The sequence below is a fragment of the Diabrotica undecimpunctata genome, chromosome 4, assembly GCF_040954645.1.
Source record: "Diabrotica undecimpunctata isolate CICGRU chromosome 4, icDiaUnde3, whole genome shotgun sequence".
In the NCBI taxonomy this organism is placed as follows: Eukaryota; Metazoa; Arthropoda; class Insecta; order Coleoptera; family Chrysomelidae; genus Diabrotica; species Diabrotica undecimpunctata.
In genome coordinates, this window is record NC_092806.1 from 70538430 (window position 1) to 70561341 (window position 22912).

General features: G+C 36.0%; 1 protein-coding gene and 1 non-coding gene across 6 annotated transcripts in view; one reads left to right on the top strand and one right to left on the bottom strand.

Annotated features, from left to right (window-relative positions):
- Ypel (Yippee-like) overlaps positions 1-22912 on the top strand; it is a 316125-nt gene that overhangs the window by 236173 nt on the left and 57040 nt on the right. The window lies entirely within an intron of this gene.
- TRNAR-UCU (transfer RNA arginine (anticodon UCU)) lies at positions 5687-5759 on the bottom strand. The gene has a single exon. It is a non-coding gene; the product is annotated as a tRNA-Arg (tRNA).

A 22912-nucleotide genomic window follows, 5' to 3' on the forward strand; every position in this document is an offset into this window, starting at 1 on the left:
TAGTAGTATTTAAGGTCGCGGCATATTATCGTGCACGTATAGTTACCGGCACGTAGCGTTTCCACTGCAGCAATCGGACTGCACGTTCACATTTTCATATATAGAACGTTTCAGTTTGGTTCGGTGAAGATATGATCTCACTTTTCTCGACAAAAATTATGTGCAATTGCTCTTCTACTTAACGATGAAGAAAGAAAAACTGTAGTAAAAAGAAGGTTTGAAGTACATCCAATGCTAAGAGAAAGAAAAAAAGGAAGGTGAATATTGGACTTTATACAAAGAATTAATTGATGACGATGAAAAATATTATGGACATTTTAGAATGAATAGGATTCAGTTTGAATATATTTTAAAATTAATTATACCTTTAGTTAAAAACCAAAATACTACATTTAACGAAGCCATACATATCAAACCAAAAAGTATTTTTAAAAAAGAAGAGGTATCACTTCCGTGCAAAAGTCCTAATTGATTATCACTTTCGTGTTTAATTGTCACAAAACAATAAAAACACAATGCATAAATGACAAAATAGCCTCGAAAATTATTTTTTCAAATACTCTGTATCAAAATCAAACAAATACCTAAACAAACAACTAGGGGAAAACGACGGACATCTAATTCACATTATCTGTATCAACCGCTTACGACTCGTTACGTAGCCGTCAGCATCAGTAAACTATTGTTTTCGAATATACTGAACGGAAACGTTAGGTGTCTGAAACGCTATGTTCCTAAAGGTCGCGGCATATTATCGTGCACGTATAGTTTCCGGCACGTAGCGTTTCCACTCAAGCAATTGGGCTGCGCGTTCACATTTTCATACATAGAACGTTTCAGTTTGGTTCGGTGAAGATATGATCTCGCTTTTCTCGACAAAAATTATGTGCAATTACTCTTCTACTTAACGATGAAGAATGAAAAACTGTGTTAAAAAGAAGGTTTGAAGTACATCCAATGCTAAGAAAAAGGTAGAAGGAATGTGAATACTGGACTTTATACAGAAAGTTAATTGATGACGATGAAAAATATTATGGATATTTTATAATGAATAGGATTCAGTTTAAATGTTTTAAATTTAATTTCACCTTCAATTAAAAAACAAAATACTACATTTAACGAAGCCATACATATCAAACCAAAAATATTATTAAAAAGAAGAGGTATCACTTCCGTACAAAAGTCCTAATTATTTATCACTTCCGTGATTAATTGTCACAAAGCAATAAAAACACATGCATCAATGACAAAATAGCCTCGAAAATTATTTTTTCAAATACTCTGTATCAAAATCAAACAAATACCTAAATAAACAAGGGGAAAACGACGGACATCTAATTCACATTATCCTTACCAACCAGTTACGACTCGTTACGAAGCCGTCGGCATCAGTAAAATATTGTTTTCGAATATACTGAACGGAAACGTTAAGTGTCTGAAACGCTATGTTCCGGACAGTGTGCGTTGTTCATATTTAAAACCATTTAAATTATATTTTTCGGAAACTAAACGCTATGTGCTGGAAACGCAACGTGCACGATAATATGCCGCGACCTTTATAGTAAAGAAATTCTGAAACTGTTTTCTTTTGGCATGTTCAAGTTAAATATTGTAAATGATGAAAGCTTGCCAATGTGAGTCCATCATACTCGTATATAGGAAATCAGTCAATACTCACAATCTTAAGTAGCTTTTATTGTTGATAAATTTGGACTACCGGTTTCAAGGCTTACAATATATGCCCCATCATCAGGCCAAAGTACATTAGACTTTATTTAGCAAAAAACTACATGAAACAAACAATGAACAACTAAATCAAAATAAAATAATAATAACCAATAATTAAAAATAAGCAAAAAACTAAACATTAATTAAATGTGAGATTGACAAAATATATATTATATAGGGACATCAGTGCCATTGGGTGTAACCAATCTGATGGGCACTGCCCAATATAGTCAGTAATTAATTACTATAGTGTTATTAAATTTAAATTGACTTATTTTACAACAGAGTTACAACTTACATATCAGTTACGGGAAAGGCTCTGTTACCCAAGATAATTTTTTAAAATACCACCATCCTCAAGGAATCCATTCACTCAAATATAGGAATGTCTATGTATTATATTACATATATATGTTAGATCGGATTATACTATGTAGTAATTATATAACACATATACGCAATATAATATATAAATATTCCTTTATTTGAGTGAATGGATTCCTTGAGGGTGGTGGTGTTTTACAAAATTATTTTGGATAGTAGAGCCTTTCCTGTGAATGATATGTAAGTTGTAACCTTGTTGTAAAATAAGTCAATAGAGTAAAATAGAATAGAAATCAACATTAATATTGGAGAAAAAAGGTCAAATCGAAATCAATTGAACAGCTGTCTTCAGCAATCTTCCCTTGTCCACTGCTGGACATAGATCTTCCTCATAATTTTCCATCTGTTTCGATCTTGTGCCTCTTGCATCCAATTCCTATTAGATCGTCAGTTCAACGTATTGGTGGAAGACCTCGGCTTCAGTAGTCATCATCTCTTGATCTCCATTCCAGTATTCGCTTTGTCCATCTGTTATATATCGTTCGAGCACTCCAATACGATAGATTCTTATGTACACTGCGCTAAATGTTTTTACTATAAATTTCAATAAAAAAACTTTCGAATTCAGAACAAAAGAACTATGTGATATTTCTTTCTTTTGATATAAAACACAACTATCACGAATATTTTTAGTAACATTTCCTGGTATATTTCGTTTCCTTGTACTTTACATTCTTAAGAGCAACAACTTTATAAAGATCGTGTTCTCAAGTAACACGTACCGTTTACAGAGATAAACCTAATATATTTAAAAACGGAACATTAATTTTACAGAAAAAGAGGAAAATTTCATGAAGTTTAGTGAGTATAAATAGAAATACGGCGTTTTCGCATATTAAAAATATATTTTACGATCGATGTGTTTACTGAACTTCCAGTGGTGTGTATTCGATGAAAGTTTAATTTATAAACGTAAAAGTAGCATATAATATACAAATATATTTTACAATAGATTAAAATTAATTAGTGCAAAAATAAGTTGGTTATGTTTAAATCTTAAAATCTAGTATATCTAGTTGGAGATATGATTTCAGTGTTCTTGCTTATTATTGTTGTCAAAAAACTCTGTTGAATTATAAATAAGTAATAGGCTTCTTTCCTGGCGTACGATAAATATCTCAATATTGCCCTTCTTCTTTTTCTTCCTTCTTGTATGTAGGCTTTAAAGCCATTTTCGTCTTTAATATTAGCCTACTAAATTGTTTAAATTATGGCACCATCTTTTTCCTGGTCCGCCAATACTTCTTCGTCCATTTGGTGACTTGTCTCGTGCTATTCGTACTATCGTATCCTCTGCCATTCTACTAATGTGTTCGTTCTACTCCTGTTTCCGTTTTGTCATCCATCCATTTATGTCTTCTATATTGCATCCTTTTCTTGCGTTTTCGCTTCTGTCCCTATCCAAAAAACTTTTCTCTGATATTCGTCGGAATATTTTCATCTCTGTTGTTTCTAGTAGTCGTCTCGTTTTAGATATGTCAGGTCTTGTTTCCGCCGTGTATGTTAATATAGGTCTAATTCCTGCTTTATAGATTCATGTTTTTGTGTCTTGTCTTAGGTGTTTGTTTTTCCATACTGTGTCATTAAGAGACCCTGCCGGTTTACTTGGTTTTAAGCTTTGTTCTCGTACTTCTTCTTCAACATCGCCGTAACTAGTTATATCTATTCCCAGATATCTAAACCTTGCTTCCTGCTGTATTATTTTCCCATCAATTTCGATTTTACATCGTAGTGGGTATTTAGATGTCATACATTTGGTTTTTTTTTGCTGATATTATCATATTGTATTTCTTGGCTGTTGTATTGAAGATGAGTGTTGTATTGGAGCTCATCTTCTGTCTCGGCGATTAATGCGGCGTCGTCTGCATAACATAATATTTGGATTTGTTTGTTCCCCATTCTGCAACTATGACCTTTACGTACTGCTTGTATAATTTTGTCCATTATTATATTAAAGAGAAGTGGGCTTAACGGGTCATCCTGTCTGACTCCGTTTTATACTGGTATACACTTTTTTAGTTTTCCATTTATCATATATTTATTAATATTGGTTGCATATAGGCAATCCTTTTCGATTTTTGTAGTGAAATATTACCCACATCATTCGTCACCAAAGGTGGACACACTCACCTCTGAGCTGCCTAAAGCCCGAGGCAGACCTATCATACAGCCTTGGGGTCGCTCAAGCATTACGTATGCAGGTTTATTTCAATTATTTACCCCGCCATGGCATCGCGGAAAAGGGACAGAAGACTCCCCATGTTCGTTCTAATACTGGAGAAGGAGGACATGGCAAAAGCAATGCGGATTACGAACCTGATGCATATGGGGATCGTAGTAGAGGAGTTACGAAATGCAACTGGGCATACACAGTGCTTTAATTGCCAGGGCTACCACTATGCGCAAGACGCGTGTTTCAAAGCGGCGAAGTGCATTAAATGCGAAGGAGACCGCTTGAACAAAGAATGCAAGATGGTCCCAGGACAACAGGCAAAATGTGCCAGCTGCCAGTGCTAACATCCAGCCAATTTCAGAGGACGCTCCAAATGCCCTACCTGGGTAAGACCCTAGAGGTACCAAGCCCCACCAAGGAGTACACAACAACAGGCAACTGGGCCATCGTATGCACAGTCAGCGAGAACAAACCAAAAGGCGGAGAACACTATATTGATCTCCAAAAAACAGCAGGACGGGCTAGTGAACTCAGTTCACTAGAATCACTGGTCACTAGAATAGTTTCTGAGGCGATTGCAAATGTTTACTGCTCAATGTTGTATGTTTGATCACTTTCATCAGAATTTGGAATGACTACGTCGTTCTTATCGAGCCATTCAACAGCTCTAAATTTTGAATAATACACATCAGTTCATTAGCACATTAGTGACTTCACGCAAGCATGATAAAGACCACACGTTTTGCATTTTCGACTTAATAGCTTCAATATTACCGTCGGATAAAAATAATCGTAGCCCATTAAATCTTTGAGTGTAGCATTTAAGCATAGAGCTAAAATTATTGGAAGATTAAGAAATTGCCCTCCATTATCCAAAACCGAATCATCAACTATTTTATTTACTGTTACTGGTGGTGGAAGAAGCCTGTTGTCTAGTATGTCCCGGGCTTAAGCTGGTGAATTATATAACATTACGCTGTAGTGAAGTGAGGTGAAATAAGAATGGGTAGATGATATGATAGATAAAAGATATTTTTCCTGTAATACGTTGAATGAAATGACAAGTCACCTAAATTACTATATTGTCCAACTAAAATTGGAATTTAAGTGTTTTATTGATGTTTTTTTAGCAATTATAAATATACATTGCAATGTTTCTATTAACCTTATAATATATCGTATACTAATCTTATCTACATTTTACAATCATGATATTAAAAACCAAAATGAATCTATTTTAGCATTTAATATATCAAGGAAGTCAATTCAATGAATGTATATTCTTAATTAGTAGATATTAAGATATTACTTGCAATGTGTTCCTAGAAACTAATGCCAGTCAATAAAAATATTTAATTTTTTTTTACATTAAAAAAAAAAAGAAAAAAAAGTTACCACCTGCATCCCTGGTGGGGATCGAACCCACGACCTTTGGATTAGAAGTCCAACGCGCTATCCGCTGCGCTACAGGGACAGACACTTTATGTATTTCACACGACGTAAATACCGAAGATATACGAGGCGGTAAATTTATCTTTGAACTCTACCGCTATAATAAAGGTATCCATAATAATATATCTATATTTACCAAGCAAGATCAAATAATAACAGATTTTAGATACCGAAATATTCGATCTTAAATGAATATAATTCCTAGACATTTTAAATTCTAAAATAATACTCAACTTAATAATGCTTTTTGAAGTATTTACTATATTTTAGTATAAATATATTAGTATACCTAAACATGTTTTAAAGTTCTGAAACTACTTTCTTGTGGCATGGTGAAGTAATATTCCACTTCGGAAATCGTTCTCAAAAAAGGTTTTTTTCTTGTACAAACTATGGAAAAATGTGATACACATTTTAATTTTTAATTTTAATTGCACAGAGAAGGGATTAATATTGTTATGACTCAAATCTTATAGAAAAACGTCATGAAAAGAGTGAAAATAATATCACTAGGTATTTTACCTGCCAACACTCTTAAGAGCTGGCACGCGTCTAAAGTACGGCTCTCCAATTGTTTTCTGGGCCTTCTTCTTTCGGTGCCATATTAGGTCCCCCTAACGTTGGCAATTACATTGGTGAGTTGTTCATGGTCTTCACTTCAGCTAATCGGAATAGTTGTTTGTCACTGTGTATTCCTGTCCAATCGCGAATATTTTTGAGCCATGACATCTGCTTGAGCTAATATTTTTATTTGTACCTGAACTAGGGCCCATATATATTGTTTTCATGATATCTTAGTGACACGTTAATTTACGTGTAAAGTTGTGTCAAATCTTGTGCATACAAAAGCGATCTGAATGGCCGTATCATTTTAGTTTTTTAAAGTATTTTAGTTTTATAAAAAGTTTAGTTTCGTGCAAGGTTTCTTCTGCAGAAGTCAAATAAGTAGAGGTGCATACTGGTTCTTGCAACGCACCAATTCACATTGATTATCTGAGTCAACAGTTTATTCAGGTTTATTGCTCTATTTTTCCAGGTTGTTTCTTTGATGATGTCTTAGTGATTCTAACCTTACTCTATTGTCGGTCTTGATTACGGTAATTTTTATTAGTCTCATCATCTTTTATGGAATTTTAAGTACTCTTAGGGCATGGTAACGATGCCTTCTTATCACAGAATCGTAAGTTTGTTTGAAATCTATAAAGAGGAGGTTTATCTTTAACTGTTGCTCGTACGTACTGCTTTTAATCATTTTTAAAACAAATATTTGATCTATGGTGGATCTGCCATTTTTGAATCCTCCCTGGTATTCACCAACTGGCTCGTTTAAGTGACTTTCCATTGTACGTCTTATGACTCTGTAGTTTTCGCACACTGCTTTATCTCCCTTTTTTTTTAATGGTACGTACTATTGTCTCTCTCCATACTTCTGGCATTTCTCAGATTTTTGTTAGCAGGCTACACATCTGCATTATAAGTGCTTTTTCCCCATGCTTGATTAGTTCTGCAGAAATACCATTGCTGCCTGCACTTTTATTGTTTTTCATGCTATATATGATATCTCTTATTTCTTCCATAGTCGAAGTCTCCATTGTTTCCGCCGTGTCGTTGACTTCCTCTACCATTTTCACTTGTTCCTCATCATTTCTATCCGGTTCTTCATTAAGCAGCTCTCTGAAATGTTCTTGCCATTTATCTATATTACTTTAGCTTTTTTATCCATATACTTCCGTTCGCGTCCCTTCTCTCTGCTTCACATTCATTTCTATTTTCATCACTTGATTTGTCCATATATTTTAGTCTTGCCTCAATTCGTTTGTTAATGCTTTTCTTGCAATCTGCACCAAACCATTCTTTATTTTTTCCCTTCTTTACTTGGCCTAACCCCGTTTGAGCTGCTTCCTTCATAGCTTCTCTTATTCCCCACCCCATTTCTGTCACATTGTTTTTTTGCATTAAAGTAGTTTTGCCGTCACGTCTGCCTGGAAGTTGTTAGTTGGAGCGATCCATGTTTCTTTGTGCATTTTCTTGTAAACGAAGTAAGTACTCATAATTGTCAAGTTATTTTTTTACCGTTTTCCGGTACATCTCTTCATTCCCCACCTTGTCATTTAAATCACCTATTACAATTTTAATATTATATTTTGGAATTTGATTATTTATAAGTTCAATCTTACTATAGAATTCCTGTTTTACATTCTGGTCTTTATTCTCTGAAGGAGTATGCACATTTATTAAACTTAATTTTCTTGTTTTACCTCTTAGTCTCAGCCTACAAATCCAGTCAGATATTGGCATTCCACTATCGCACTTTATAAACGACCACTAATTATAAAATCCGTTCCCAACATTCGGCCGTCCCTACCACTACTGAAAAAGCTGCAGTTGTTTATCATTGTTACACTAGTTCCCTTTTGTTTCGTTTCTTGCATTACCATGATATCCACTTTGTATTATTTTATCACTAACACTATATTTTACGGCGCCTGCTTCATAAATACATCTCATGTTCCAGGAACCTATTCGGATTGTACTTGTATGGCATTTACTTTTCCTTATTTTCCTTGTTTCCTCTATTGATAATCCCTACATGTCCTCGTTCATTGCCATAGTTCCATTATCCTTTGATCCATCCCTGCTGATCGGCTAAAGTTTACAGGTGGGTCTAGCTCCCCTTCTTGTTCGGTTCCAACTCCATAATCTGCCATATATTGTAACCTTCTGAAACCCCCTTTTTACTGTTTTATCTTCTCTTGGGCTCTTGTGCTTTTTTCTTTATTTCCTATTGCATTATTTTCTCAGTTATTGATAAGTCATCGTTTATTTAAATTTTTTCTTCTTTAAAATCTTTTAAATTTCTTTCCCATTAGCTTCTCTTTTTCTTCTTGGTTTTCTAGCTGCAGCAGACATGTTCTCTCTCCTATCTTAAGAGCTGTTTTAATCCCTACCTGTATATGTAAGGTTTTCGACCGATTTTAGTACGTCCGACTCATTCGCGTCTATATCGAAACCTGTTACGACCATGTTATCCTTTTTCTTCTCTTTCTCTAGATACTTAAGTCTGGTACTTAATTTTTGAACATCCTTCTTTGTCCGTTCACTTTCCTTTCTAATAGCTTTATTTTTTTTCTTTCTTCTGATTTTCTGCTCTTAATCCTTTTACTCTTTTGCATAAACTCTTTGCTCTCTTTTAATATCCTTCACGTCAAAGGCCAACTGTTTTAGTATCTCCATCATCTCGTCTTTCATTTCGACTTCATTTCCCTTTATTGGCGTTTTATCTAACTTTCTAGTTCTCTTAAAGACGACCTTATTACCCTCTTCATCTCCTTTTCGCATTCTCTTACCCTCATTCGTAAGTTCGTCGGATGCCATTTTTACTTTTGCTCCGCTCTCCCCCTGTGTACAGTAGTTTTTCGAAGATAGCGTAAAGAGTTACTTCCGCTTCAACCGCTCCGAGAAAAAACTCTTATCCACCTTATCATGTAATTGGCTTACTTATTGTGTATAATTATTGTTTTTAAATCGATACAAAAAAACTCTTTCACTAAAGTAATTTTACAAAATGGGGCCCGTCCACCATTTTGTACGATTACATCACTATATTATAATGTAGCGTGATTAAATAAAACGAGCGGTTCGAATTTATATACATACATTTATTTATAACTTTACAGTTCGGTAGTATCTTAACAACTAACTCTACTTCTAACATTGTTACCTATATATATACTACAGTTACTAGGTTCCAGAATATTCTGGCGTTGTCCCACCTCTAATTTGCTTACGTGACCGGTTATTCTCTCTCGCACTCGATACACGGAGAAGCTTCTGGAAGGGTATTAGAGATGCAATGCAACCGTTACCTGGGCCATCTCGAAAGCATGTTCGTAACACTGCTCCCCTCTTAAATCTGACCGTCCCGATCAGCAACTCTATATTATGTAGACACAGGATGGCGGAATCTACAGGACTCTCCAGCTCTGCATGAACCCTTTAGAAAGAAATAACAGTCTACTGACTTTGAAGGGTACGATTTCATCGGGTTAATGCAACACACAGTAATTCGTACGCCGGTTTCTCGGAAGATCACTTCAAGCATGCTTCTGACAATCTTCCAGTCCAGATTATCTAGTGCATGACCTATCTTGGGTAAGGCCAAATTCTTGATGTCGTAATTGCACACAATTTTCTTCAAATTAGTTAGAGCACGCCATATATCCTCGTAGCTTGCCCTGTCTGTATACGACTTCCTGGTCACCATATACAGCAAAGATCGAGAACCATCTTCTAATCTCATTACTCTTCCAACTTTAGGCTGCTGGTTTTTTAACTCGTCCAAACGACCGAATTTCTTATAAAATACGGATGAGATTCCTTTAGTCATCTCAAGATCTTGAGCAACACAGTGGGCTAGAGAGACGTTATGCGGAACACTAAAAAGATCCTGCTGAACTTCTGTGGTTACGCCGAATCTAGCATTCTTTCTCTCTGCGTAATTTGTCATAAATTCATTAAAGCTTGGTCGCCGGTCATCTTTGATCTCATGTTGAAGGGTTCGTGCTTCTTCTGTTTCATTTGAGCCAGCATATGGTGCAAGACGATTTATGTGAACTACTTTTGGTTTACCTTTCGGCAACTTCTTAATTCGGTATATTGCGTCATTTATTTTCTTTTTAATTTCATACGGACCTTCCCATTGTCTTTGTAGTTTGGGAGACAAGCCTCGACGACGTTGTGGATTATAAAGCCAAACAAGATCACCTACTTCATAGCTTTCACTCTTGCATCGAGAATCATATTGATCTTTCATTCTGTCACTGGCTATCTGGATGTGTTGTCGGGCAAGTTCATGAATGTTGTTCATTCTTAACTTCAGGCGGTCGACATAATCTTCGCTTGCAACATGTTCTTCGGAAGGTCTGCAGCCAAACTCTAGGTCGCAGGGCAAACGAACTTCACGACCTAACATCAGGCAGGTTGGAGTCTGGCCTGTAGTTTCATTCACGGCCGAGCGGTAGGCCATTAGGAATAAATGAATATGCTGGTCCCAATCTCTTTGATGTTCTGATACAACCTTGGATAGGTGTTTACCCATTGTTCGGTTCATTCTCTCGACCATTCCGTCTGATTGAGGATGCAGGGGTGTCGTTCTGGTCTTATTGACACCAATCAATTTACAAACGTTTTGGAAAAGGGTTGACTCGAAGTTTCGCCCTTGGTCGGAGTGGATCTCCAAAGGAACACCAAATCGGCTAAAGAATTCTTTAACAAGTACCTCTGCAACGGTAGCAGCTTCTTGATTTGGTATCGCATAGGCCTCAGTCCATTTCGTAAAATAATCCATGGCTACCAGGATATATTTATTTCCATCATTTGTCTCTGGAAGTGGACCTGCAATGTCGATTGCTACTCTTTCCATTGGACTACCAACATTGTACTGTCTCATGGGTGCCCTCTTTTTACCAACTGGACCATTACTGGTTGCACACAGTTCACATTTCCGGCACCATCTTCTTACATCATCTTTACAGTTCACTCAATAGAACCGTTCTCGAACCTTTTGCAGAGTCTTCGTGATACCAAAGTGTCCACCTGATGCACCGTCATGTAACTGACGCAATACTTCTGACACTTTACTTTTAGGTACAATTAACTGAAGCTTAGTTTCTGTACCATCATCGTTCTCAAAGGTTCTATACAGAAGATCATCTTTCAGCACTAGGCAGTTCCATTGGCTCCAGTAACACTTGACTTCTGGACTACATGCACTAATGTCTTGCCAAGAAGGTCTCTCACTTCGACGCATCCAATCCAATACTCTTTTTATACATGGATCATCTGCTTGAGCGTCTTGTAGCTGTTGAGGCTGCCATTGCTCATTAATGACGGTGGTTCGTCTCACGGGGCAAAGTCGTTCTTCTAATTTAAGACAGTGATTACAATTTGCACTGCACGGCCGTCTCGAAAGGGCATCAGCATTTGAATGAACTCTGCCAGCCCTGTGTTCGATCTCGTAATTATATTCTTGTAATCGTTCTAACCATCTTGCCATCTGGCCCTCTGGATTACGAAATTGTAGGAGCCATTTTAGAGCAGCGTGATCCGTGCGAAGAAGAAACTTTCTGCCATACAAGTATTTATGGAAATGCTCACAAGCCTTCACTACGCCTAGCAATTCTCTTCTGGTAACGCAATAGTTTCTTTCTGGTTTTGACAAGACTTTGCTAAAGTAAGCGATAACTTTCTCCTGCCCATCTTGGATTTGGGAAAGAACAGCTCCTATTGCACTGTTGCTTGCATCGGTGTCCAACACAAATTTACCTGCCTGTCTAGGGTAGCTTAAAATCGGTGCGCTGATTAGAGCCATTTGTAAGTGTTCAAAAGCTCTTTGACACTCTTCGCTCCATGTATATTCTTTGCCTTCTTCTGTCAACTTTGTTAATGGCTTAGAGATATTGGCAAATCCTTTGACAAAACGGCGGTAATATGTACATAGGCCAAGAAAACTTCTAATTTCGTGTTTATCTCTTGGTACTGGCCAATCCTTAATTGCTGCAAGTTTTTCAGGATCAGCTGTTACACCATTACTTGCTACAATATGTCCCAAGTACTTTACTTCTCGTCGAAACAAGTGACATTTCTTCGGACTCAACTTCAGATTCGCTGCCCGCAATCGTTGAAAGACTTCTGTTAGATTATTGGCATGTTCATCGAAGGATCTTCCAACTACAATTACATCATCCAAATAAACCAGGCATGTTTTCCATGTTAGACCTCTTAAAACTGCATCCATTAATCTTTCAAATGTGGCCGGGGCATTACATAAACCAAAGGGCATAACTGTGAACTGCCAAAGCCCTGATCCTATCGAGAATGCGGTTTTTTCACGATCAGCTGGCTCCATGTCTACTTGCCAATATCCACTTTTCAGATCGAGTGTGGAGAACCAACGAGAACCAGAAAGTGTATCCAAAGTATCGTCTATTCTGGGCAAAGGATAACTATCTTTTTTAGTTACTGCATTGAGCTGTCGGTAGTCAATACAAAAACGTGTTGAACCATCTTTCTTCTTTACTAGGACTACTGGTGATGTCCATGGACTGTTTGATGGTTCAATTACCCCTTGTTTGTTCATATCTTTGATGATGTCTTCGGCTTCATCTCTTTTCGAAAATGGAAGTCGTCTAGGTTGTTGTCTGATTGGCTGAGCGTCTCCGGTATTAATTTTATGCTTTACTATGCTTGTTTTGCCATTATCCTTCTTATCCATGGCAAAAACATCTTGAAATTCTATCAGCATAGACTTCACTTTTTTAGTTCGTTCATCATCAAGATCTTGGCACGTTTTAATCATCGTCTCGACAAGCTCCTTTGGATACTTAGATTTCGACGGTTTCTCATTAGTATTCATGGAACAAATCGAAGCCACGGGAACACACTGTCCGATCAAAGTTCTTTTCCTTAACTTAATAGCAGTTCCCTTTAAATTCATAACTCTTACAGGAACGAAATCTCGAATTATCACCAAAGCTTTTGCCGTTAGGAACTCGGCATTATTCACATCTTCGACCATCCTTAAACTTCCCTCTCGGCAGTAACCATCAGGTCTGGTCATCAAAATTTTCTCACTATTACCGGGTATTGTTACGTCACAAGTAGTTATTAAGCTGATAACATCTTCTTTGTCTTCATGAAACGGCAACTCTTCACCACTGATCTCGAGAACTCCATCTTTGACATTCAATACAGCCCCAACTTTCCTTAGTAAATCCATCCCCAATATGAACTCATCGGAGATCTCTGCAATTAATACTGTATGTTTCACTGTGGTCTGGCCAATGGATACTGACAGATTAGCCTCGCCATATGTATTAATTATCTCACCAGTTGCTGTTCTAAGCTTTACTGTTGCAGGCAATAATTTAAGATGGCCTCGTACTACTTCTGGCCGTGCAATAGTTCTCGTTGCACCTGTATCTACCAAAAACGATCTACTTTTATTATTGATACGACCCTCTATGTACAAGCTATGAATTCCACCTGAGGACGTAATGTTCACAGTTACTATGGGGGCTGTGTTTCTCGAGGTCGGCAGTTGCCCCTTGTTGTCGACCCGTTCTAGTTTTCTGACTGTTGTATTATTTTCTTGCAATTTACGACGAATGTGACCTACGTCGTTACCATTCCAACATCTGGGTTCACGTCTCTTCGGCATCATGTCACGAACTACTTTCTGTACGATTTCCTCCAGACGTTTCTCGTTTTGTTCGTCGCTCTCTTCAGAGGTTCGTACTCGATAGCTCCGTGAAGCTTGACTAGCTGTTTCATGTTCTAAGGCAATAGCGAGCGCTTCATCTAAAACTTTCGGTCTTGCTAGTCGTAAAGCTTTCTGTAGTTCAATGTCTCTTAACCCATTGACGAAGGCATCTACAGCAATTTCTTCCAAAATGTTGTCTGGTACCTCCGGATAAGCCAACCGCACTATACGAGCAACATCTGCTTCAAACTCTTGCAAACTCTCACTTGCTCGTTGGATTCTACTTCTTATTTGTACTTTGTACACTGGTTGTAGATGGGCATCTCCGTAACGTTTGTCTAGTCGAGTGAAGAAGGTCTGGTAACATTTTTCTTGACCCTTAGGAATTGATCTTAGGATATCCGCAGCATCACCTCGTAAAGCAGCAGTCAAGGAAACAGCTTTTTCTTGTTCTGTCCAATGATTGGCTGTCGCAATAGCTTCAAATTGTCTAAGGTATATGGACCAAGAAGACTTTCCATCAAATGGTGGCAATTTGAATCTCATATTATGTGTCGTTTCGTCTCTAGGTAAATCTTCTTTCACTACCGGATCTAAGGCTACTGCATTAACTGGTGGTAGCACTTTTGTATTAGTTATCATGCTCTCTAACTGTTTGATCTTCTCTTCTACTTTATCGAATGTTCTTGTGACTTCTTCAAATTTGTCATTGTTTTGATTACATACTTCGTCGAATCTTCTAGACATATTTTCGAATTTCTCGTCGTTTTGTCTAGCTATTTCTTTAATAGTTTGAGACGTTTCATTGAATCTTTCATCATTCTTTCGAGAAGATTCTTCAATCATTTGAGACGTTTCATTGAATCTTTCATCATTCTTTCGAGAAGATTCTTCTATCATTTGAGACGTTTCATCGAATCTTTTGGAAACAGTCTCGAATTTTTCATCAATTATTTTAGTTAAAACGGCTTCGTCTGCTGACTGGAACTGGAATGTCTCTGGGTCTTCTCCATTCTTGTTGAGAACAGTCTTCAGTCGTTCTTGGAGTGTCTTCTTGGACCCACTGCAGTCTTCATCGCGTTCTTCTAGCTGCTCACGCAACTGTTTTACTGAAAGTTCTACTAGCAGCATCTTTGGTCAGGCACACACGTACTTTTTAAATGTTCTTTTATATAAAGATCACTACGCGGATGTTCCCGACGAATAATACTTTTCAAGTTCAAAAGTCTTTTTCAAAAGTCACTGCTGAATTTATTTGCAAATCTCACACCGTAACACCACTGTAGCGTGATTAAATAAAACGAGCGGTTCGAATTTATATACATACATTTATTTATAACTTTACAGTTCGGTAGTATCTTAACAACTAACTCTACTTCTAACATTGTTACCTATATATACTACAGTTACTAGGTTCCAGAATATTCTGGCGTTGTCCCACCTCTAATTTGCTTACGTGACCGGTTATTCTCTCTCGCACTCGATACACGGAGAAGCTTCTGGAAGGGTATTAGAGATGCAATGCAACCGTTACCTGGGCCATCTCGAAAGCATGTTCGTAACAATAAGTAGCTTAGTTGATTTATCAAAAGATTTATTAATTTTTCAAATGGTTCAGAAAGTAGTTGGAGGAGAGAATAATACTAGAGATGAAGAAAGGAAACTCTTTTTTGTTGTTGTTTGTACTGTATACGGCTACCTAATCATTTATATACTAAAATGATGTAGAAAATTTATAAAAAGAGTTATTATATATTTCCTGATAGCTTGGAAATTAATATTGAGAGTAAACTAAAATATCTTTGAATATCTTGCGACTGTCTAGTTTAAGGAGATAAAGATTTCATATATCTGAGTTTATTCTAATACAGAATGAAGACTAATAATAATAGGCACATCTTGATTTATAATAATGTAATAAGTATACTATTTGGGACGATCACATGGTTATTTTGAATATTGTTCAATCATTAAAATGTAAACTTCGGATTATTAGAAAAGAAAGAAAAAATGTGAAATGGCAAAATTATTGAAAGACATGTTCCCGTGAGATTTTTTGCATTAACTGGAATTTTTTGTATCCGAATTTAGTAAATAAATGATAATCTTATTCCTTTTTGGTTTACCAAAGTCTTTTTTGAGCATTTTTTTGTATATAACAATAAAACACTGAAAACTTTGTTTTCAAAACTTCCACAAAATTTATTTTAAATTCTTATCACTACAGCTGTTTCGGCTAATTGCCTTTCTCAAGTGAAGACTTGAGAAAGGCAATTAGCCGATTATCACTAGCTGTAGTGATAAGAATTTAAAATAAATTTTGTGGAAGTTTTGAAAACAAAGTTTTCAGTGTTTTATTGTTACATAAAATGAATTTACATCAAGTAACGGTCGAATCCATCAATCATTTTTTTGTAGCCTATGTCGGTCGTGTTAATGCTAAATTTTCTTTTTCTTCTCGCTTAGTCTTGCACCTTTTATATCATTTGGAAAAACATTTTATTATCGGTTATTTTTTTATTATTTCTTTTTTTGTTGCTTATTTTTCTACGATTAATCCCAAGTGAATGCCATTATCTTTTTAATACTTTAATAGTGCTTAAAGGATTTAAGAATCAATCTCCTCGTTTGATTCCATTTCTAATTACAAAATTTTCATTGATCAACTCTGCAACTAATTCTTACTGATTTTATTCATTTCGTAGGTTTCTATAGCGATTTCAGAGACTGTACATTTTTTAATAAATATGTTTTTTAACGGATTCCACGTAGATTCCTCTATTAAATTTTATCGTTTGAGTCGTATTTAGTATGTTTTGTATCTGCTTATCTGAGTTAATAAATCAACGTAGAACGCACCGCAGGATTAGTGTCAGGATGAACTAGTCTGATACATATACAACAGAGACTTCGAGAAGTTCCAGATATGCAAACATGCCTGGGACAACGAGCTCAGACCACAATGGAAATATGCATCAATAATCATGAAATAAACAGACATGTAAAACGAAAAAGTCAAAGAAACAGCTCATGTTACGGTAAATAGCTTGGTTGGTTAACCGCTTGTATAAAAAACTAATACACTTGATTTCTTATTATTTTTACTCTTAAAAACGCAGTAAACAATTGTACAGACAAATCTACATCTACATTGTTAAACTTCTCATCGCCATCTTGTCGTTGTCTCTGCAATGCAAATGCGTGTCTGCTGTCAGCGCTGTCCGTTCAGCCATGGGGCATGGGTATGGACAACTGCACCCGCTTCAACCGCAACTGCACTCATGTTTTATTTCTCCTCAACAGTCCTCATCATACTTCACTAAGAAAAATGTGTAGCAAACAGAAAATGTATCAGGCTTTGGTTGCCAATACTAAAAGAAGAAGTCAACAACAAAAATATACCAACAATAGCGGAGTAATGGGAGGTCGAAAAACATCATCTACAATCTTATACACAACAGATATGCAACACACAATACACAAAAACACAATTCTACTATTTCTCAATTTATGTTACTCAACCACAATTAAGACACAGTTTTTACACAAACAGATAACACAAAATATACAAAACAGTCACAATTTTGAAATGACACAATCAACAACAAAAACTTTGGTTGTACATTTCCCAAAATTTTTATACATTAGTCTTTTTTGAAAACGATTTCCGGAGTTGAAATCGAAACGTCAAACATTAGTTAAAAATGTGAGTTTCATTACAACCAATAATTGTGGCTTAATTATTTATTTTCTTAGTGAGATATGCAACTTAACTATTTTATACTGGCCCGAAAATAAGTGTGAAGCCAAGTGTTTTAAAATTTCAAGTGATTTAATATTTATGGATTTCAAGAGTACCTACTTCTATTTTTTTTTTAATTCATTCCCCTTTGTCCAGTAAGATACTAATTGGTCGTATATTTCTGACTTCTTATCGTCGTTCTAGAGACTTACAATCTTTTGTCATATAAATTAAGAAATTGTTGTGACAAAAAGTTTTGGCAGGACTTTCTATAATTTTTTGTCTCCTATGATTATCCCATTATATTAAGTGTTAGGCTCCCTGTAATTTTCAAATGTATTCCGAATAGCATTATGAGCCATTCTATTAGTAAATTAAAATTCTATTGATTTATGTTGCAGTGCAGTTCAGTGCAAATCATTCATTAAGGAGTAGGCGATTCTTAATATAACAGTTTCTAACTTCTAACTTTTAAGTCGAAATAGATCTTATTATTCTATAAAATATCCGATTATTTCGTAACAGATCTTATTATTATAATATATTATATATTATACTAGAATAATAAGATCTATTTCGAAATAATCGGATATTTTATTAATGTCTTGACTTAAAAGTTAGAAGTTAGAAGCTGTTATATTGCAGTTATCAGAAATATTTTTTTTATTCTTTATTTTGACAACCAGTTGATTTTTTGTAAGCCGAAACTGAAAAAGGATTTTATTTTCTTTCTTTATTTTAATTATTCCCACATATCTCACAGAATTTCTTGATACTGTGATATCCTCTCTTCAGTCCTAATCCCTTTTGGGATGTGACGACACCAGCAGGCCTTTACGGTTTTTTCACGATTTTCTTCCATCCTTCCCTGTCCTGGGCTAGTTGTTCGGCTTCATGTAACCCTTGGTTAATCAATATTTTTGTTTGATCTACCCAACGGCTTGGAGATCTTCCCTTAGGTGTCTTTCCTTCAACTCTACCCTCGACTATCAGTTTTTCCATCCTACCTGTTCTTTTATCAATGTGTCCAAAATACTGCAAACATCTCTGTTGTATTTGTTTAAGCAATCTATCCTTTACTTTAAGTTGTTCTAATATCGATACGTTAGTGCGATGATCAATCCAGGATATTCTTAACATGCGGCGGTATACCCACATTTCAAAAGCGTCTAGTTTATTTTTATCCGCTTTCTTTAAGGTCCACGTTTCGGATGCATATGTGGCTATGGGAAAAATGAGTGCCCTTACCAGCCTTAGTTTTGTGTGTATTTTTATGCTAGAATTTTTCCAAATTGTTACCAGTTTCATCATAGCTGTTCTAGCAATAATCAACCTTCTACGTATCTCTCTGTCACACCCTTCGTCATTTGTTATTAGAGACCCCAGGTGTATGAAACTATATACTACTTCAAAGCTCCCAATTTCTTTAATGTGTTAAAGATTATTCCGAGCTCTGTCTACTATCATGATCTTTGACTTACTCCTATTTAGGTTTTCTTCTCCAGACATCTCATTATGTCTTCCATTTCTTCTTGATTTACCGCGATTATTAAAGTGTCATCAGCATTTCTCAAGTTGTTGATTTTTTGACCTCCTACTGATATTCCACCCTTCCATCCGTCTAGTACCTTTCACATAATGTGTTCGCTGTAGATATTAAACAGAGTTGGCGAGATTATGCATCCCTGCCTGACACCTGCCTCTGTTCTGAAATGATTGGAATGGGTGTTGTTTATTTTTACTGTGCACTTATTATTTTCATATAGACTTCTAATTAGTTGAATTAAGTGGTGGGGTGTTTCCATTTCTGATAGTATGGACCATAGCTGCTGCTATTTGACATTATCGAAGACCTTTGTGTAATCCACAAACCACATAAGCATAGGGGTATTAAATTCACGAGTTTTTCCGATTAGCTGCCTGGCATTAAGGATGTCTCTTGTGCCTTTTCCTGTTACAAATCTTGCTTGTTCTTCGGATATATGAGGCAATAGAAAAGCTTTTAGTCTTTCATGTATTACATGAAGTAGAACCTTGCTTGCATGGGATATTAGGGTTACCGTTCTGTAGCTGCTGCAATCTAGCGGAGTTCCTTTTTTGAATATAGGATGAAAGTGACTATTGTCTAGTCGTTGGGCCACTCTACGGTTTCCCAAATCTTTTTGCAGATCATTTGCATAACATTTACTCCAACATCTCCAGTCTCTTTTAAAACTTCTGCGGTGATCTGGTCTGCACCGGGTGATTTTCTATTTTTTAACTTTTTGATTGCTTTTTCTACCTCTGACTTTAGAATGTTTGATTCTCTCTCTGCAGTGAACTCGCCGTGATTTACATTCTGGGGATCATCTGCATATAGACTTCGACAATATTTTCTCCATACCTCCATCCCTTTCTCGTCATTTATAATATGTTGGTTTTTATCCACTATTGTTTGTGTGATTGGTTTAAATTCCGTGGATAGATATCGGACTTTGTTATATAGCTCATGTGATTCATACTGGATTGCATGTCTCTCTAGTTCTTTGCATTCTTCATTTATATGTTTATTTTTATCATCCCTACATGCTCTTTAAATTTTTCTATTTAACCTTCCTGATTCGTTTTTGTTGCTGTCGTTTTGATATATGAGAGATTTAATTCTCCGCTCTTCGAGAAGTTGCAGCGTTCTGTCTGTCATCCAGTGTTTTCTCTTGATGATCTTTTTTCGGTTCTGGTTCTGTCTACAGAGGTTTCTATGGCACTTCTGAAACCTTTACACATTTCTTCTGGGTTGTCTTGTGTGTTCAACATACTAGTTTCCTTTAATGCATCTCTAAATGTTTTCGGATTTGAAATCTCCAGCATGTTTTGATTTTGGTGCAGCATTGTTCTTTTTAGCTTCACCTTGAAGCAAGCCCATAATAATTTATGATCAAATCCACATTCAGCTCTTGGTCTAGTTTTTACGTTTGTAAAACATGCCTTCCATCTGTTTCTTATCAATATGTAGTCGATTTGGTTCTTGTATTCTCCATTTGGGCTGGTCCATGTCGATAAACGACGGGCATGATGTTTGAACGTCTGAGGTGGGTAGGCCATGTAATGCGGATGGAGCAAACCGACCCAGCTAGAAAAACGCTCCTTGATAGACCTATTGGTCAAAGAAGAAGAGGAAGACCCAGAACAAGATTTCTAGATAACATAGATCAAGATATGAGAAATATGAAAATACGTGCTTGGCGGAGGAAGGCGATGGATAGGGGCGACTGGAAAAAATTTTTGGGGAGGCTAGGACCCACACAGGGTTGTAAAGCCAAAATAATGGTGATGATGATGTTTGAACATTGTGTTTATAATGGCTAAACTGTTTTCGGTTGCAAAATCTATTAAACGTTCGCCTCGACTGTTTCTAACACCTAACCTAACCTAACACATAGTTTCCTACATTTTGGATGTTATCATTTCTTGTTTCTCCTACCTTAGCGTTAAAATCACCCATGATTATGAGTGGTTCTTTAGATTAAATATTTCTTATTGTGTCTTCAATAACGGAGTATACGTCTTGCACTTCATTGTCTAACGCGTCTGAGGTTGGCATATAGACCTGAAGGATGTACATTTTGTTTGGTGATGCTAGTAAGGTTATTTAAGTCTATCATTTATCGATTGGTAATCAATCACACACGTATCGTGAAACTTTTTAGTCACCATAATTGCAACACCATTTCTTCCTGTGTTATTTGCTCCCGGTATGTATACAACATGATCTGCCGTTCGGAAGTGTCCTTGTCCTTTCCAATGGGTCTCCGAAAGTCCGCATATTTCTATATCCTCTTTTTTGACTTCTCGTTGTAGTATATGCAGTTTGCCTGGTTGCAATAATCCTCGAACATTCCAGGTTGCTATTCCCAACTGAAAATCTGATTTTCTTCCACGCGCCAATTTCGCATGTGTTGCCTGTTTGCTCACAAACACATTCCCGGTAGCCCATTTGACACTAGTTGGTCCGGAACCAACAGCGCCGATCGCTAATCGGATCGCTAAGCATATCTAACTGATTCGATACATTCATGATGGTGTAAAGTATAATTTCACTATTTGAGAGAGTGAGTCATCGTTTAAAGACCCAGAAATGCGGACAGCCGTTTGGAAATCCAGTGACGTACACTTACTTTTATTTTAACGTTAATTATATTTTATTTTTCAAATATTAATGTTCGAAATAGGCCACAATATATTTATTTACAAGTTTTTACTGACGTTTCGATCTCTATATCCAAAGACCGCTTTCAAAGATATAAATGACAGTAATATTTTTTTTATTTGTTTATTATTATATATTTTTATAATCCTATATTGTTTATTTTCTTTTTTTTTTCTATCTTTAAAAACGGAATAGAGATCGAAACGTCAATGTATTAAACATGTAAATAGATATATTGTGGCTTATGTCCAACCTTCTCCCTAAAAATACAGAATGCCACAAACAAGCAGCTATAGAAAAATAAATATATCTGTCATTTGTATGTTTGAAAACGGTCTCTTTATAGAGATCGAAACGTCCGTAAATTAAACATTTGAATAAATATATTGGGGCTTATTCCCAACATTATTTCTAAAAATACAGAACGACAAGCGAAAAGCCATAGAAATTAAATAGTACTATCATTTGTATAATTGAAAACGGTCTCTGGATATAGAGATCGAAACGTCAATAAATAAACATATGAATAAATATTTTGTGGCTCATTCCCTACATTCCCCTAAAAATACAGAATGCCACAAACAAAAAGCTATAAAAAAGAATTATTTTGCAGAAAGTTTACTGATACCAACCGGCTGTCGCGGAAGTTACGCTAAAACGTCTTTTGACGTGACCCGTCCTTAAAGAGTTACACAATGAAATTTTTTTAAAACAAATTTTAAGACAGTTTCCACGCCACCCCAGAGGTATGTCTTGTGGCGTGATACTTTTTTTAAATGGGTAATCGCCAAGAGCCATATTGTCTCATTAAATAAAATGAACAAAACACTTAAACAGTATAAAACAAAACAAAATAAAATCCTATAAAACAAAATAAAATTCTATAAAAACAAAATAAAAATAATGTTTGATGTGTTTAAACACAAACACTATACACACTTACTATGTTCTTCTCGTTTTTTTTTTGTTTTTGGTTTTTTTATGCTG